General features: G+C 38.2%; 1 protein-coding gene across 8 annotated transcripts in view; it reads left to right on the top strand.

Annotated features, from left to right (window-relative positions):
- MAPK10 (mitogen-activated protein kinase 10) overlaps positions 1-17,457 on the top strand; it is a 148,658-nt gene that overhangs the window by 45,124 nt on the left and 86,077 nt on the right. For 2 of the 8 annotated variants that reach the window (XM_032108577.1, XM_032108578.1), the window contains one exon: positions 6,685-6,841. The exons of 5 other annotated variants lie outside the window; for them this stretch is intronic. The gene's annotated coding sequence lies outside the window, so the exon portion shown is untranslated. Of the gene's footprint in view, positions 1-6,684; positions 6,842-17,457 lie in introns of those variants that run through there. One more of the 8 variants, XM_032108580.1, reaches the window with a different exon arrangement.

Here is a 17,457-nt window from a genome sequence, read left to right on the forward strand (position 1 = left end):
CAGTGTGAATTACATATTTGTCTGTGCTTTTGATGAGATAAATAAAAACATATGGTAAAAGGTGCTGATGCCAGGGTATGAGTTTTGTTGGTAGTCCATGGTTAGCAGTTTTATTCTGTTTGTGGGTAGGGGCTGGGCCCGTCAGTGAAGTCTGTCACAGTGGTAGACACTGAGCTAGAGTTGACATGGAATGAGAAACATAGGGCATTAGTATGATGTTTTTGTGATCTACAGCCACATTCACATTTCTAATTAAAGACAGCGCAGCATCAGGTGGCTCTCTCCCCTTGAGTCATCATCTTTCTTGAAGAAAGTATTTTCACAGTATTTTCCTATATGAAGCTGAATGTAGAGGAATAGTTTGCCTGTTCATAACTTATTTAGTGTGAAGAGAAATGAAGGAATCTCAGTACAGTCAAGATACTTAAACAGATGTTTTCCTCCAAGATAAGACCTTAACTGATTTGGCTGTGAATGTTGTAAGAGAAAAAAAACTGAAGGAGCTGGAGAGAATTGTAGCTTATCCTAGGTTGTATACTTGTGACTTCTGACACTCATAGGATCTATATAAACATAAGGGGGGATGTTCCTGAAGTGCAAAGACACAGTGGTCCATGCTCAAAGTGGTGTATCATTAGGACTGTGAATACAACTGCAGGGCCGTAAGGAGAGACTCATTAGTGGAGCAGAGTGAATTTTGGTACTCAGAAAGGAAACATGTCCCTTCCTCAGCAGGTAATTGCATGTCTTGCATGTGTGGCAGTATAGGAGGGCTTAGAAAGTTTTGTCACCCTCATGACTTTGACTATGCGATGACAATGACATGTCCTGACCTATAGGACTTCAGGCACCCCAAACGCTGAAGCTATTTTAAATTTTTGGATTATGTATATTTTTTCTGAGACTAAGTCCTTTGTACTTACACCTTGGTTTCCTTGTTTTCTTCCTTCCCTCTGAAGCTGACAGGCAGTACCAAAAATAATTCTTTTTTTTTTTGCCCTCACTTCTGGTGAGGTCCTTCAGTCTGTCAGGCCATTCTTTTCAAAAGCACATGTAGAAGTCCAAGGTTTGTGCTGTTTGTTTGAAGTTTATTTAAAAACCCCAAACAAACCAACCAAAGAAAGAATGAAATAAAATGCATTCTTCAGAATGTAACCTCTCCACCCTTGTCTCCCTTATTTTTTCTCCTGGGTGAAAAGTGATCGATTTATTTTTAAAAGAAAGACTTGTCTGTCCAAAACCAGACCACATATTCTCAGCCCAAAACTAGGAGGTGTGACTGCCTCTTGGAAATCAAACCAAATACAGTCTTTAATTAGCTTTTACAGTTTTATTTTTTACTGCATTCAAATATTTTACTAGTTTATAAACGTGACCTATTGATGTTGTCAAGAATATCTTCCAAGTGTTTTGTCTAATCTTTATTCTTAATAGTTCTTGTATAATCTGCACTACCAGGCACTTCTTAGTTTCTGTAGGTCAGGGCAATTCAGCATCATATCTGACATCCTCTTTGCAGTGATTTTACCAGATGTGATGGTTGTGACAAAAAGAATTCTACTGTGAAACTCTGCATAGTGGTAGAAGTACCTAACTGGTTCACGGCAGTTTTAACCAATGCCATAGAAAGAAAGCAAGAAGAGTCAATCTCTCTCTTTTTCTCTCTCCCTTTTGCCCCTCTGCCCCAGCTACAAGCTGTTAAAACTGTTCCAGTATTCATCTTAAGTAAGTGCCCTTCAGTGTTTCCTCAGTGAGCAGTGATTGATTGGTTTGGATTCATCAGAAACAACTTTGCGCAGAGGGTTTACATTATTGTACACGTGAGAGATAGCAGGTCTAAGTGTGGCAGCATAGATTCATACCTATAATGCAATGAGGAAAGTAAATCATAATTAAACAGTGAAACAATAATGAGCTTTTTTTCCCTCAGTGGTGTTAAAATTTTGCATATATTCATCATTGAATCCTCATGGTTGGTCCCACTGGTTTGTTTTCCACCCATGTGCTTTGGCTGATGAGAAATATGTTGGCTAGTGAGGGATTCTTTTGTATGTCTTGCTACTCCAGTTCAAAATCCAACTTTTTTTGCCTTTAGGCACTGGGATTTTGCACTCATAGGGATTGGATAATACCCACTGTACAGAGAAAGCTGATAAAATCTCATTTTGGTGAAAGCTGCTGTGTAATCTCAGTAGAAAAGGACAGTGTAAAGACAAACTCAGCACACCATTGAAACCATCTTTGTGAAAGGCAGCCTGTTTTCATGTCAAACCATGGCTCAAATGAAGTGTACATAGGCTGCTCTTGGGTGGGAATTTGAGCAACTTGACCTAATGAAAGATGTTCTGGCCCACAGCAGGGGAAATGGACTAGTTGATTTTTAGAGGTTCCCTCCAACCCAAACCATTCAAGGATTCTATAATTCATGCTTAAGTGTTCAGCATTCATTCTGATTGCGAAGTTCCACATCATTAGCTACTTGGATACTTGACTTGGGCCAGCATTTGGGAGGAGAGGTAGCTAGACAATGTACAAGTTGTGTTCTAGTCAGTTGTTGCAGCATCAGCTGAAAAGTTGTCTGGGGAAACTAGATGTCAATTCTTATTATTGCAAATGGTTTACACTTTTCATGCAGGTCTTTTCTTTGCACTTTTTCAGTGTTCTGTGTCATTTCGTCACATTTGCATAAAAACAAATACTTTGAAATCTCTTGTTACAGTGTTTCTGATGCACAGGAGCAATTTCTTGCAAATAAAATGCTCTGCTCTAGGCCAGTGCCCTGCAGTTGCTCCTTCACAAGTACAATTTTTTCTCAGATTAAGCCAAGAAGATTTCAGTAGCACACTGAGCCCCCAACACATGCACAACTTGTGCACTTGTCTTATATGTATTCATAAGGGCCGCAGTAGATTTATACACTGACAAGATTTTAAAAAATGTTTGCTGTGCAGTGCTCATGGTCACAGTGGAGATGAGATATTGTCTGTGTTTTGGCTCTGCATTACACCGAGCTAACCCTTAGTTAATGCTGCAGAATTTTATGTCAGTGGTAATTTCTCTCAGCAGATTAATTGTCCATCCTGCTGGCATGCCTTTGCTTGGACTCCTAACTCTTGTATAGTGATTCAGCCTTCATAAGCAGTGACTGACACCAGTCCCCAATGAACCTGCTTTTCCTCCCCCTGCAAGAATTGGTAGAGTTTCCTTTAAAGACTGATGTTAGAGGAAGGCATCTTTTCAAGACAAGAAACTATTTGAATTTCTGGCTACATGTTGGTTAAATAAGCATATGCCTAGGTCTGTCTTGCATTTGAAAAGTGGGATTTTGTCTCCATGTACTCAGAAAACATGAGTTGAAGTCACAAAAAGTTACTGAGTCTTTTTTTTTTTTAAATGAGGAATCTTTATATGTCCCTTCTTTTTTGACCTTCTGAGGCTATTGAGTATGTTCTTTGTTGCCTTTCTGCAACTATGAGGGAGAGAAACATCTTTTAAATGAAAGATACAATTCTTTATCTGAAGCTTTGAGAAAAGTAACAAATACCATTGGACTTTGTGATACCATAGTTAGACTTGCCAGTAGCAGCAGTAGTAGACATAGGAGAAGTGAGCAAAGGCTGGTCATGTTGGGCAGTGGAGGGCAGTACACACCTGAAGTTGGAAGGGCTACACTGTGCTACGGATTTATAAGCAGATAATTAAAACATTTCTTTTGCTGAGGATTATTTATAATTGCAACAGAACTCTGTTCTCTGCTGGTGGTGTTGGGCTTTAAAATTGCCTTCCCATCAGAGCTTTGAAATCTGTCTAGGGAAGACTTGTGGTAAATTTTGTAGACTTGCACAGGCTACATTCCTTTTCTCCCTCCTTTCTCCTCTTCCAACTCAAAACAGAGTTCGTGCACGTTCAACTTCCATCCTGTCAGCAGCAACAGCTGCTTTGTGCCATGCTGACTCTGTATGTCTTTGGGAAGTTCTGCTTCAGGAGTTGTCTCTTCCGTTCCCAGGCATGGAAGAGCTTCTACTGTGGAGCTGGTGTAGTGTACGAGTCATTTTATTTTTAACTTCATTGAAATGCAGCTGGGACTAGGCAAGCATTCACTAAAAGATCTTGGAAATGGAAACATCTTTCTGTAACTGGTATAATGTGTCTTTCTAATTGAGAATTGGAGGCATCCATCTTGCTTTTTAAGCATCCGATTCTTTATTGCTGCTGCTGTGAATTTCATTTGTACATCTCTTTCAACATATGGGCTGATAAACTGCATCCTGCTTAAAAATAGGATGGAGATTTATTTTTTTCATCGTGGTTGAATGTTGTTCAGGAGTGATTAGCTGTTGAACAGCACACGCTGGCTAGACTAAAAAAAGATCTGATGATCTTCTCTAACCATTCCAGGATTGCAGGTAAGCTCTGTGTACCAAAAAACCCCAACCCTCCGAAATCCCAAACATTGCACTTGGTGCTCAGTTTCACCTTCAGATGTCAGTTTGACAGCAAATGCTGCCTGGTTCTTTAAGTATGAAGACAATGCCACTAAATGAGGTAGGCTTAATTTCTAAACTTCATTGAAACGTTAAGATTAGTCCAGAGCTGATGCCCTTTCTGCAACCCAGTAAAATTGTTTGATTGGTAGTACATGGCTGTTAATCTGGGGGAAAGTATGTTCTACTATAGGACAGATGGATGCATGTCTCATAGAAGAGTGGGCCATTTTATGATTTACAGGTTGGGTTGTTCTGCAATAATGTGGGAATAGTAACCCACAAAAATGAATTTATTTTTCTTTTGGTGTATCTTTGAGATAGGAATTTCTGTTTGAAGTCAACCACCAACATTTTAATTGAGCAGCTTCCAGGCATTTTTTTGATTATATAAAGAAAAAAGAGCTACAGTTATAGTAATACGCACTATAAAAGAAACAGAGGCAAATGATAAAATTTCATTGAGCTCTTCTGGTCAGGTTGATTAGACCTGTTCCATCAGATTATGATAATTCAAATGCAGTGGCTGTTTAAGATGATACTTGGCATGTGTAAAGCAACTGACACAAGAGGATACTAAACACACAGGCTCTTCATTAACAGATAAAACTCTCAAACTTTCTGGAGGAAAACATCATGGTAGTGGTCATAACCCTGATTAACCTTTCCACCAGCAATTAAATTGGTATATACATTTGCTGTGAATTCTTTCCTATCTTTGTGAGCCTTGCATACTGTTGAGCACTGTTCTTCTGATGCTGCAGATTTTATTCTTTGTAAATAGGAATTCTCCATTGACTGTAATGTAAATTGCAAGGGCATGTTTCATTGTGAAGAACAACTTATGAAAATATCTGTCAGAAATAATTACAGTTGATCCTGCTGTCGGGCAGGAATATAGATTGGATAATTTACTGGTGTCTTCCTCAGCAGTTTTTTTTATAGCACTGTTACCAGGAATATCAGAATTTAACTCAAATAGTGGTAAAATCACTTGTAAGGGGGAAAAAAGGAAAGGAAATGTTATTAATCTTCTACTCTTGACTCTGCACAGTGGTTTGTGGCATGGGCTTACTGGTGCATGACTGTGTAGATAGCAGACTATGATCATGGATACAGTACGGTTTTTTGAAGGTGCGGAGGCTCTTGAATGTACAAATCCTGTTTGTTCACTGTCATCTAAGGGTGTCTTAAAGGTCTCAAACAGCTGTTTGCTCTTTTTGAAGTTTGTATCTTAAATCAGATGTGGCACACAGTACAAGCCTTTGTAGGAACCTAAGGACACCTGGAGGTAAATATGCCCTGTGATGCTCTGAAGTGTGTATTTTGCCAAGTTGCCCATGAGAGTGACATTTAAGCATCTCATAGAATGAGTAAAAGGGAGAAGCTGCAAGGCTATTGATTGCCCTTGTCCTCCCTCCCCCATTCTATAGATTATGAGACCTGCTAGTTGTTCAGGACAGCAAGGCAAAAGAGAAAGATGGAAATGTATAGCTGGCAGGTAGGTTGGTAAACAACTCTTGTAATGGCATGAGTTTGGTAGAAATTGAAGTGTCAGTATTATTCTTAAAGAGTGGACAGCAATACATCTTTCTAATGTACCCTCTCCTCACTGATATGCAGCTGATAAGATTTTATTGATTTTCTCCCTTAAATTTCTGCTCCTGATTACTTCAACACTGATGTTTTGGGGGTTTTAATTTACTTTTCCTCAGAAAGTTTCTTTATTTCTCCAGATCAGGAGCTGTCCTTTTCATGTAAGCCTTTGAGTCTGTGCAGAAAGAAGATCCAGGATGTGGACTCCTTAAACTTGTCTAATGGCACATTTAAGGAATAAAGCATTTCTTGTTTATTTGCCTTTCAGAGAGTTCTCTATACCTAAAGGTCCATAGCAACAGAACTGCTCTCTGCCTCTGACAGGTATTGCAGTCTCTGACTATCACAAGGCATCATAGTCACCTCCAGGCTTTTTTAATCCAACAGACTATGGCAGTGCATGAAAGGACTGACCTTAGAAAAGCTGCAGAGGGTTTAAAAAAACCCAGCTACTCTAATGAGGGAAAATGCACCACTCAGTATCTGTGCTGTTTTAGCTTGGAGCATGGTAAAATGGAGCAAACAGTCCCAAAATGAGCTAACTGTCCCAACTCAGATGAGCTCAGGCTTCCTTAACCCTGCCTGTCTTTAACTCCTTTGACAGCTGTCTTCCACTGGGACAGAGGTGAAACTTCGACAGACCGCATTTGTTGAGCAGTGGTCCCCAGATTTGCAGCTCTCCCCAGGAAGACCTCAGAACAATTACAAGTGTGTCACCTGGACAAAATGTAAAACTTCGCTGTCAGACTATCCTATCCCTGGTAAGGCATCTAAGGCCACCTAATTACTGATGAAAACAAGCTTAATAAAAAGGAAAATGCCTGTAAAAGAGGGGGACTACTAGGAGATGTTATGTGTTTGTGAAGTGTTTGTGTTACTCTGTGACGAGCATACTGTAAAAATTGCATGCAAAGTAATAGGAAGAAAACTAGTGCAGGAAAATAAACACTTTCTAAAGGTGTTCTGTTTGTTGTTTTTAGGCATTGTTTTTTGTGTGTCTCCTCTGAGGGAGAACTGGTTGTGACCATAGATTCATTTATGAAAAATGCCTCTGTGTGTATGACAGAGCAGGTTTTGATTTGACCAGTCAATGAATCCTGGAAGGAATACTGAATGAAAACAAGGTATAGATGATAGCTCTAAGCCTGGACAGCATGGGGAGGTAGACCTGACCTATTTAGCTGCGTATCTTACAGTGAAGTTTCACCACTAAATCTAATTCTAATATTTCCCTTTTGTAAGAATGACTGTGCAGCTGTGGATCCTATGCAAAGCCTTATGCACATATTTACCTCTGTGGTCTAGAGAATATTGCACATCCTCATAGTCCCTTTAAGCCTGTATTTAAATTTTTTCCAAAATCAAGATCTCAGTACACTTGTAATATTCTCTGTGTAGTATGGATGTGTAATACTAGCTAGAATAATAGTGTAACTGTTACTACAAAGATGAGTTAGCAGTACCCAGTACAATGTGACTGTTCTTAGTTCATCTTTGAGTGCCCATACATTAATAAAAGATGATTAATTGTTATAATGCGCTAAAACACTAAGAAGGACTAAAGATAGTTCTGAATGACATTCTGTGTTAAATTAATTTGCTAAGCAATGCTGAGAACAGCTGCAGAAAATCACAAAGCATTCTTGTGTCTTTTGTAGCCTACTTTTTTTTTTTTTTTCACTTGGTGAGTGGTTTACTTAGTTTAACTCGGTTTTTTTCTTAGTGGTCCTTTTGCTTTGATAAACACAGTCAATTAAATTAATGATAGGATGTGTCTGGGTAAACTCAGTTTCCTAGGAACTGATACTACTGGAGATGCATGTTAAGTTGGCTGCATGTTAAGTCAGTGCATGGGAAATTGGAATAAATGAGGCTTTTAATGTTTGGACTTAAAGCTCTTTTCCAACCTTAATGATTCCATGAGTCTGTTTCCATTTCTGGGTCCCCAGTATATCATGCTAAGGTTACCTGCCACTAAGCAAAGCTTGGCTGTTGCTGGAGAGGAGGTGCTGCTGCTGCTCCAGCTCTTCTGCCTGGCATCACTCTCAGGTCAGCCTGGGAATACTGGTGCAGCACCTGTACCAGGAGTAATTTTGATGGGAACAGCATTGTCATGATAATGTTCAGGTCTCTCTGTACCTGTCTATGAGATGTTAGAGAAGAGACAGAACTACTCATGAATCTGTGTTGTGGAAGAGTTGATGGCAACTCAAAATGCAAAACAGACCCAAGCTGTGCTTATTAAGACTTCTGTGTTCTGACTTGATTAGTACAAGAAAAAGCCTTTGTTCCCTTTTCACTTTGTGTCTAGTGAAACCTTGCTCAGTACCAGGGTTCTCTAACATTCCCAGCAGCAAAACAACAGCAAAAAGTCACTGAAATGGTGGAGGTGGCCGTTTATGGCTGAAAGAAGGAAAGAGGATCTAGGCTGAAGCATGCAGGCTCCATGCCTCCCCAGAAGTAATTTCTTGTACATTTTTGGTAGTTTCTATGTACTTAATAGAAAACAAAATTAGTCATCTTCTCTGAGACCAGTCTCTGTTGGCTAGATGTACAGGGCTTACATCTCCAAGGAAGTCAGTATTTACATAGCTTAGGTGTAAAAAACCACTGAGGTTCTCACCATACCTGACTCAGAATGTTTTACAGTGTGCAGAAGCTGTCCAAATTCTTTATGCCCTAAATCTGAGGATAAACAGCACACTTCAGCACAGGAACATTTTCAATATGCTATATTGGATACTGAAATCCTATCATTCACAAAATGTATTTATTTCACATATCTAGTCTGCTAAACCTGTTCCATTCAGTTCAGAAGTTTTGGTGTTTCTTGAGACACAATTCACATAGTCAGAACGTAACAATATTCTTGAATCTTCTTTTTTTCAAAGATAGTATCCGGCTGTAAATTACAAAGATATGCTACCTGCAGGTAAAATGTTGCTGTAAATGAGAAAGCCTGAGAGGAAACTGAAATCAAACACAGTTTTTGGGTAGGATTGAGGTAGGATCAGTTGCAACTCAGAGTAATCTGCTGAAATTATTCCCTCTTGTTCTTTCAAATAGTGTTTCATTTAAATTACATAGCATAGGGTACTGAGCCACTGTACGAGCAAAGTAAAGGCAGCTGGCACAAGGGATTAATAGTGATGCTTCTTTATTGCAGAGGTTTGGCCCTGTAGTTTAGATAAACAGGCCAGAATCACGAGAACATGGCAGCATTTTCCCTGCTGTTGTGTTGAGGTCAATAAGTGGCATTTCAGCTGATTGGGTTTCAGTTTTGAAAAGTGTCTGAACAGTTTTGTTTATATTGTGTATAATGCACATATCTATGTATATTTGTGGTAAATCAATAATGGTATAAAATGCCTGCCTTCAGTTTTCACCTCTTTTGTGTAAATCAGGGATGAAATGTTTCTATAACATTGTCTCACCAGATGTCTACTGCAGTGAATTTGTTGGACTCATTAAATATCGTAGAGGACAAGATGCCCATAAATTAACTCAAATGAATTAATGAACAGTTAAATGACTAAAAACATGGTTTTCTCTGTATTTCTTGCTCCTGATTAATGACACTTCTGAAAGTTATTTGAAGTTGAAGGACGAACAGACAATCTTTATTCCATTAGCGGATAAAAAAAAAAGCTAAAACTTTCAGCCTGCTTAGCAATGTCTAGAAAAATGCCAGAGTTTACCCTGAGATGCTGCAGGACAGGAGCTGTCTCAGCCTGTTCAGTTCACAGTGCATTGACAGTCACCTACAGGTACCCTTCACTGGAATTGCCGTGGTTCAATGTGGCACCTTTCAGATGTGCTCTACTGTAAGGCAGGATGGCTGAAACTGCACTGGTGCAACTCGCAAAAGGCTTTGTTAGGTAACAAATGGCAGCTGAATATAAAGTTTGGAAAATACAATGATAGTTAACCAGATTTCAAGCATTTTATGGTAACCAGTCTGGCTGGTTCTTATTTATTGTTGTAAGTATCCTGAAGTGTTATTATATTAAGATCTTTTTATAATGCAAATGGATCTAAGAAAAGTTGAATTTTTCTTCAGTGGATGTATTACTGCTGTATAAAGCTGTGGCATAGATTTAGAACTCTACTTTTAAGTAGATTTATTTGTGGTCGTCAGCTCGGGCCAGCAAAAGCCAGAAGACCCTTTTAGCATTAGCCCCAACTAAAACCTAAACAAAATCCTCAGACAGCAAACAAAAGACAAAGAAAATATATACAAAGAAAATATCTTGTGAAAGTAGGATCTGCTTTGATAAAAAATGCATTTTAGAAGATTGTTATTCAAGCAGATGGGCTATTGAGATTAAAAAATAAATTACAAAAAATACAGTATTAATAAACACCTTCTTGTGAGGTCAGAATCTAGTGTAAGATTTTATCTTTTCTTTGTTTTTAAGGCTCCAACTTGTGTATTGGTGGTTGTAGATACTTGAATTACACAAAATCTAAGCCTTCTTCTTTGTCATGCCCTGAAGAACAGAGTATTGAGGACAAAGAGGATCAGGGGAGACACAGAATGATTGATAGAAAGTCTTTGTACTCATGAAGAGAGGTAGGAGCGTGATTACTTTGATAGCCACACTTACAAGGCTTTAAAGGCTCATTCTGTTTCAGAAATGTCATGTTCCTTTTCCTGTATCCCATCATCATTCACAAATTTCTGCCCAGCCTAAGTTAAAACTCCCTGTCATTCAAAAGAACATGGAATCTGTTATTCATGTACCCGTTTGATTTCACACCAAGACCCAGAAATGTGCTCTAGGAAAAAAAACCAGGGAAAAAAGATTGTAAAAATACAAGATTTCACAGAGAAACATATAAGTTTATTCATCTGCTCATTTCTGCTCCAGTATGTTTGGATTCAAAAATGAAATGCAAAAAAAGAAAGCACTTGGCTATGCAAGCAAAATTGGATTTTGTTCCTTTGTTTCTGTTAAGTCTTCCTTAGCTTTTATTTTGTTTAGGAATTTGACCTTTCTTATTTATATTAATTTTCAGTAGGTGGATTAAGGCCAGGTGTCCAAGCCCCTATTCCTGACTGAGTGAACTTATCATTTATTTTCTAGTGCCTTTGTTTTATTATCTGTCAAACATGTGTGGAGGAACTCCTGAGGTCTTTAAAAAAGATCCTATTTCTGTAGAACATCTAGGTCCTACTTTTACATGGTACACTGTACTTGGAAGAGGGAAGAGTTCTAAAATGTGTGGTTTTGTCACCAGGTTTGCAGTGAACACTCAATTACCTTGGAAATACATTTACTATGCACATTATTGCAAGGGATTTATGTAGCATAGGGTGTAAAAATTATCCTGTAGTCTAAAGGAGGCTGGAAACCATGTGAAGAAAACTTCTTGTCTAAATTCAGCTATTTTTCATGGATAGTGAGTCACTTTTGTGTGGAGCAGCTTCATGGCATTCATTGCATGTTGCAGTAGCTCATGCTACCATTTTGAAATGAAGAGGAATCAATCAGCTGACTCACAGTGGGATAATTCCTTACAGGTGATGTCAGGTCAGTTGGATTTAAGGTGATTTATCTCATATTTAGTGTCTACGGGAGCTGGAAATTATATCGGAAAACACTTAGGGTCAGTCATATCTGATTCTCTGAGCATCTGCTCTTGTTTAGGAAGCAGGCTCAAACTAACTTGTGATACAGGGAATTAGTGTCTTTCAGTGCAGTGTTTTCAGCTTGGCACTGAAAAGCAGGCAGCAGAGCTGGCTGGTTATGCTTTCTGGATATATGGCCTTTGAGAGGTTCAAGAGAACAAGGGAATGTATTAATATATTTTATATATTCATATATTTTATATGTACATGTTTTTCGTAATATTTCATATATGTTTAGAAGTCTAGAAGGTAGCAACAGAGTTAAAGTAAGCAAGGTGCTGTAGCTTCTGCCTAGTTCAGGAGAGTTTATGTTTGTAGTTGAAGTGTGAAAGTGCTAGAAGTGACTCCAGCAACTCTTACATCTGCTGGTCTGTTGCTTGCTCAAACTACAGTTGCCTTCTTGTGGTGCATATCCCCTGCCTGCTGCAAGAAAAGAGCTAAAATTGGGATTTTAGTGGCCAACAGATGTTTCAGAGGCAGAAAACGATCCCCTGCTGAGCTCTTGATTAAGGCTGCCACCAAAACCAAAAACCCATGGTAAAGCCTTGAAACCTTAATCCCAAACTCTAGAGCTCTGGCATATGACCGAGTTCTACATTTTTTTCATTCATGTTTACATTTCTAGTTCAGAACAGTGAATGCCAGTGCTCCAGTGGGATTGTGCAAGGGTCCTGTTATGCTTTATGAGCATCGCCCTCCACTGAGGCTAATGCAAAGCTGCACTGTCCCCATGGGAGCTCTAGGAAGCATTTATGCCTTGGGCACACACACTAAATGGTTGAGATTTTCCTAGAACAAAAAGGGCATTTGGATTTATATCTCCCTTAAGAGCTTTCTCTTCTTCAGATGACCATGAGCATTATGAACACATGTAAGGGGTGTGATTATTATTGCTACTGATCTTATAGCTTGTGTGCACGAAGATTTGCAGAATGTGCAGTGTTTATAGTTTTCAAGCTTGTAGTCTAACTCAGATGGGTATCAGGCAGATAGGTTAATGATTTATAGGGAATAGAATTAATCAAGTGTGAAAGGCTGGACAAAATGAAGAGTATTTATCTCGCTATTTTCTTGTGAGCCTAAAGAAAGCTTGGCACTATGGACATCAGAAGGTTTCTAGCTGTGGAGAAGCTCTGGTAGTTGAGTCACAGGTGAAAAAGAAGCCAAAAACATTAGAAGAGCAAGCTATGGATTGTAACATTTTAAAAATTACATAAGAAGGTGCTAAAAGGAAGAGCTTGCACTTATATTTAGGGACTCAAAAGTAGGATAAGGTTGTGTTCTTGCACTTCTTAAATTTTTTGGTAAAAGTATTCATGTAAAATACATGTTTACCCTTTTCATGTGAATGTATTGCTTTGTGATACTCATCACGTGTACTCCAGTCCAAATTGTTTCAAACTAATATATAGGTTTGTCATTTCAGTTTTCCTTGGGTCTTTCTTTCCCTGGTGACTCCTTGCATTACTCACCACAGAGTTCTGGTGGCAAAGACTGTCTCAAGGATGCTCAGCTTGTTCTTTCTGTGGTATACTTCAACTTTTTAATGGTAGTATTTTGGGGGCAAGAAGTCCTCAGTCTATCTGGTGTACCCAGGTCAATTAAGCTTGTTCCCTTATTATCCTTAGCTCCCATGGCTTACTGGGTCAGACACTCATATTTGTTGCTGTTCTCCCCTTTTCCCAGCTCTGAGGGGATCTGGGACACAAAAAAGAATACAGTTTTTAATATTTCACATTTGAATTACATTCAGCACCTGTAAAAATCTTGATTTCATATGACTTCTTGGACCTTGCATGTTTGTGCAGATTTTAAAAGCCTTTTATCCCTGTCTCTGAACACTGGTTCCTCAGCAGAGTCAAATATTTCTGAGAACTTTCCTCAGCAACCTGAGAATAGGAGAGGCAGAGTCCCCTGTTTGTCTAAAATGTCTGTGCTTCAGCTCTGCTTTAATCAGTTACAGCATTTCTGTGTAACTCTGAGGGCACCCATGCTTTTAAGTGGTGCTGTGGGCCTCTGCCTGCAAAAATCAATTCCAAATTGTTGTTTACCCATAGCAGGGAGACTTTCCCTGCAGTCAGAAAGAAGTATGAGCTAGTGTCTCTGTATCTTAGTGGCAATGAGGAGGGAGGAGTTATGAAATAGCCTGTTTTGGTTTCTGCTTTTTCTTTTCCCAAAGGGTTTGCCTAGAAAATTGCAGACTTTGCCTCTTTGGCTCCCTTTTTTCTTACCAAAGAAATTCCTATCCCCTGACTTTATCAAAGTCACTTTGTTCCAATGCTACAGGACAAAGAGAACCAAAGAAAAGAAATTACTTTCTTGTGATGATTACCTTTTGTGTTTTAACATGCTTTTCCTTGGTTTACTTTTATATAAAAACCTAAAAAGAACATGATTTGGTTTTGATCACTCCTTACCTGTCCAGTCTAAGTTCACAAAACTGTAAATTTTTTCTTAATGTGTGAGTTTGCAGTTACCATTTTAAGAGGAAACTAACAGTAGCCTTCATGATTCTGTATTTTTGCATTAATCATCTACTCTATTTCTGGTTTTGCATATAGAAAAACAAATGGCACTTGCAGCAACACCCCTTGGCAGCAGCAGCAATGCTTTCTTTAAATAGTTCATCTGCCGTTGTTTTGTGAGCCTCTGAAACTTTAACCGTATTCAATGGATAAATAATTATCGTTGTTATTCCTTATGCTTTGGAGAACTTTTACCCAGCATTAACTACAGCTGGACTGGAACAAGGAAACACCCACTTTTGCTGGGTCTGTATCTGCCTAAATCACAGGTGTGTTTCTTTCTTTAGCCATTCTACACTAGCATGATACATTCTAAACAGCAGCAGCATAGGTGTATGGCTACAATCGAGCAGCAGGCAAGCTGTTCTTTTCACTCTTGCATCATGTTATTAGTTGTTGATCATCAGAAACACAAGGCATTTTCTTGCTCCATTAAGAATTTTTTTTTCTTATGTATTTAGGGTTTTAATCAAAAGAAGCCAGAAAGTATCAAAATATTTTCTGTGTTTTGTAAAACAATATCTAACTGCCATTTGATATTAACAGCTTGCAGAGATTTTGCAATAAGTCCTGCTTGCATCCTGGAGACGAGTTGTTCTAACAGTGTTTTGTTATGGGAGTAATTAAAATTTGCAAATGTTAAAGCTTAGAAGGGGGAAAGGCTTTTCAGAAGCAAATGGATCTATATTTTAGCTGTTTGAGAAATAAGCTGGTTTGTAGCTGCAGACTTTACAGTGTAATCTGCTCATGGCCACAGCCTTGCACTCCAGAACTAAGCCTCTTACATTTTTTAGAGTAATAGTGGTTTTGGTTGTGCGGCTACTGTATTAATATGTAAATACAAACCAAGGCAGGGACTGAGCACCCTAACTTTGCAAACAACTGAAGCAACTGTCCCTGGTTTTGATTACAAAATTTGGATTATAGCTGTCCTAAAGTCCCTTCCAATGTGAGTGATTTTTTGGCTGTGTTCCTGAATAACTGCGAGGTGTGAATTAGCTGGCTCAGTTCAGTGGCCAGTTACAGAGTCCTTTCAAAGCTGTGATGATGAATACAGATGTTGCAGCTGAGCAAGTTATTCCACAGTACTGAACAGCTTTTCGTATCTCCATCATGCATACTTTGCTATAGGAAAGATGAGCATTGGTAGAATGTAATATAATTTTTATCAAATAAGTAAAAGCATGGCTAAATACTATTTTGGTTGCATAATTTTTTCTCTCAAGGGACCAAACCCATCAGTTTTTCCCCTAAATTGAATGAAACAGTTACAGAAATTGCTGTTTACTACAGTGCCACATAATGGAGGTACTCTGAAACAGGATCTATGACAGGATCTAAGTGCCCTGACCTTTCATACATTTTTCCCAAAGTTAGAATTTTGCTTTTGACTGGAATATTCATTGTTTTTACATGCACCCTTCATTAATGGGGTGGTTAACGTGTAACAGAGCAGCCTTGTAAGAATGAGATCCAATGGCATACAGTTCAACTAATCAGAAACTATTCAAACATAAAATATATAATTTATTCAGATCTATTAATTTTCTTGATTCTGCTTGATGCAGACAATAATCAAGTATTTTTCTCTATGTATTCCAGAAAATATAGGTCATTTTCGCCAGCCATAAAATGCCAGGGACATGTGTATTGAAGGCAAATGTAACTGAATTTGAATTAGGTTTGGATGTTGACTTGGGAGTGTATTAAAAATAGTTTTGATATGATTCAGTACATACCTTCAGGCAGCTTTGCCACTGACATTTATCTAAGGAACAGCTTTATATTGATTTTATTTTTTTAATAGAGAAAAACAAATTTCCGAGAGGGCAGAATTTTTCATTCAGTTGTGCTGAGATAGTTACCTCAATTTTTTATCTTTTTCTTTTTTCCTCAGAAAGAGAAAGCAGATTAAAATCAAGTGCCACAACAGGAAAAAATGCATAAAAAAAAAAATTAAAATCTTGCTTTCACCATTGTGGTAAAAGTTGTTATCTTATGTGAGGCAGGTAGTATTTTACTGTACTCATCTCTTTCCAATTAGCTTTTCTTCATTTTTTTTGCTGCCAGTAGTAGCCCTGGTCTCACACACTTACAACTCCAGGTTTATCCTATACAAATTCAGAGCTGCTTCTAACATCAAAGTTTAATTTAACACCTCTAGGAAGTAGCTAGGATTTATGCAGGAAGTGAAGATATTCAGCTGCAAATGAAAAGATGGTATGAAAGATTATGATAAGATCATCATAAACTTTGATTAATTAATCTGCTGCAGCATCTTGCAGGAGTAGGCTCTTTTCCTGATAATACCTGTTTGTAACAGTAAGTATTACCTTTGGATGTGAAATCTTGGACTGTTATAGCTTGGGCATTTAGACCAAATATTGTCAGGTGAGGAATTCTGGCTCGTAATAATTGGCTGGAGAAAAAAATGAGAAGCTGGTAACAAGGCCAAGAGCTCATTTGTTCCTCTCTCCTGCATGTGAGCTGTGATCATTAGAAATTTCTGCTTATCAGTCCTTTGTCTTTTCAGTTTGTTTGTCCTTTTTCCTTCGTATATATTTCCTTTTCAGTGCTATTCCTAAATTTTTTCCTTGTCATTCTCTTTTCCAGCAGCTCAGTTTTAGAGCTACTTGCATGATTCTTGTGAATTTCAACATGTCATCACTTCTCATCCCAGTGGAAGATGATCTGTTTCTGCTGGGATATAGCCTTAATAATTACACTGTTCACACCTCTGCTTTCCCTGGTTATTCTAAGAATAATTAAAATGGGAGTGTAGACACAAAAGAAAAGCACTCTTTTGCAGCAGAAACACTCTCCTTGACTATTATTAATGCACTTGCAAATTTCAGTTCATACTTATCCTCTGAGGTGTCTTGAAGCTTCTTGTTAAGCAGTGGGTCTCCTGTTGCAGTGCTGTACACTAGATCTGAAAGAAAAAAATTTAAAAATTCAGGTAAATTTTTATTAAAGAAAAATTATTTATTTATTATTATTTTATTTAAAGATAAAAATTGCTGGTAACCCTAAAGATTTGGTCTCTGGAGTGAAGGCCAATTTGATAGGATATTTGAACATATATATCCCTATTATAACTGGCAGCAATTATATGAAAAATGTGGGCGAATTGCAGGATTTCTTTCTTGATCCAGCATGTTAAAGATGTCAAAGTCCATGTTTGAGTTCTATAGGAGTCTGGGGATCAGACATTGCCATT

The sequence above is a fragment of the Corvus moneduloides genome, chromosome 5, assembly GCF_009650955.1.
Source record: "Corvus moneduloides isolate bCorMon1 chromosome 5, bCorMon1.pri, whole genome shotgun sequence".
Lineage (NCBI taxonomy): Eukaryota > Metazoa > Chordata > Aves > Passeriformes > Corvidae > Corvus > Corvus moneduloides.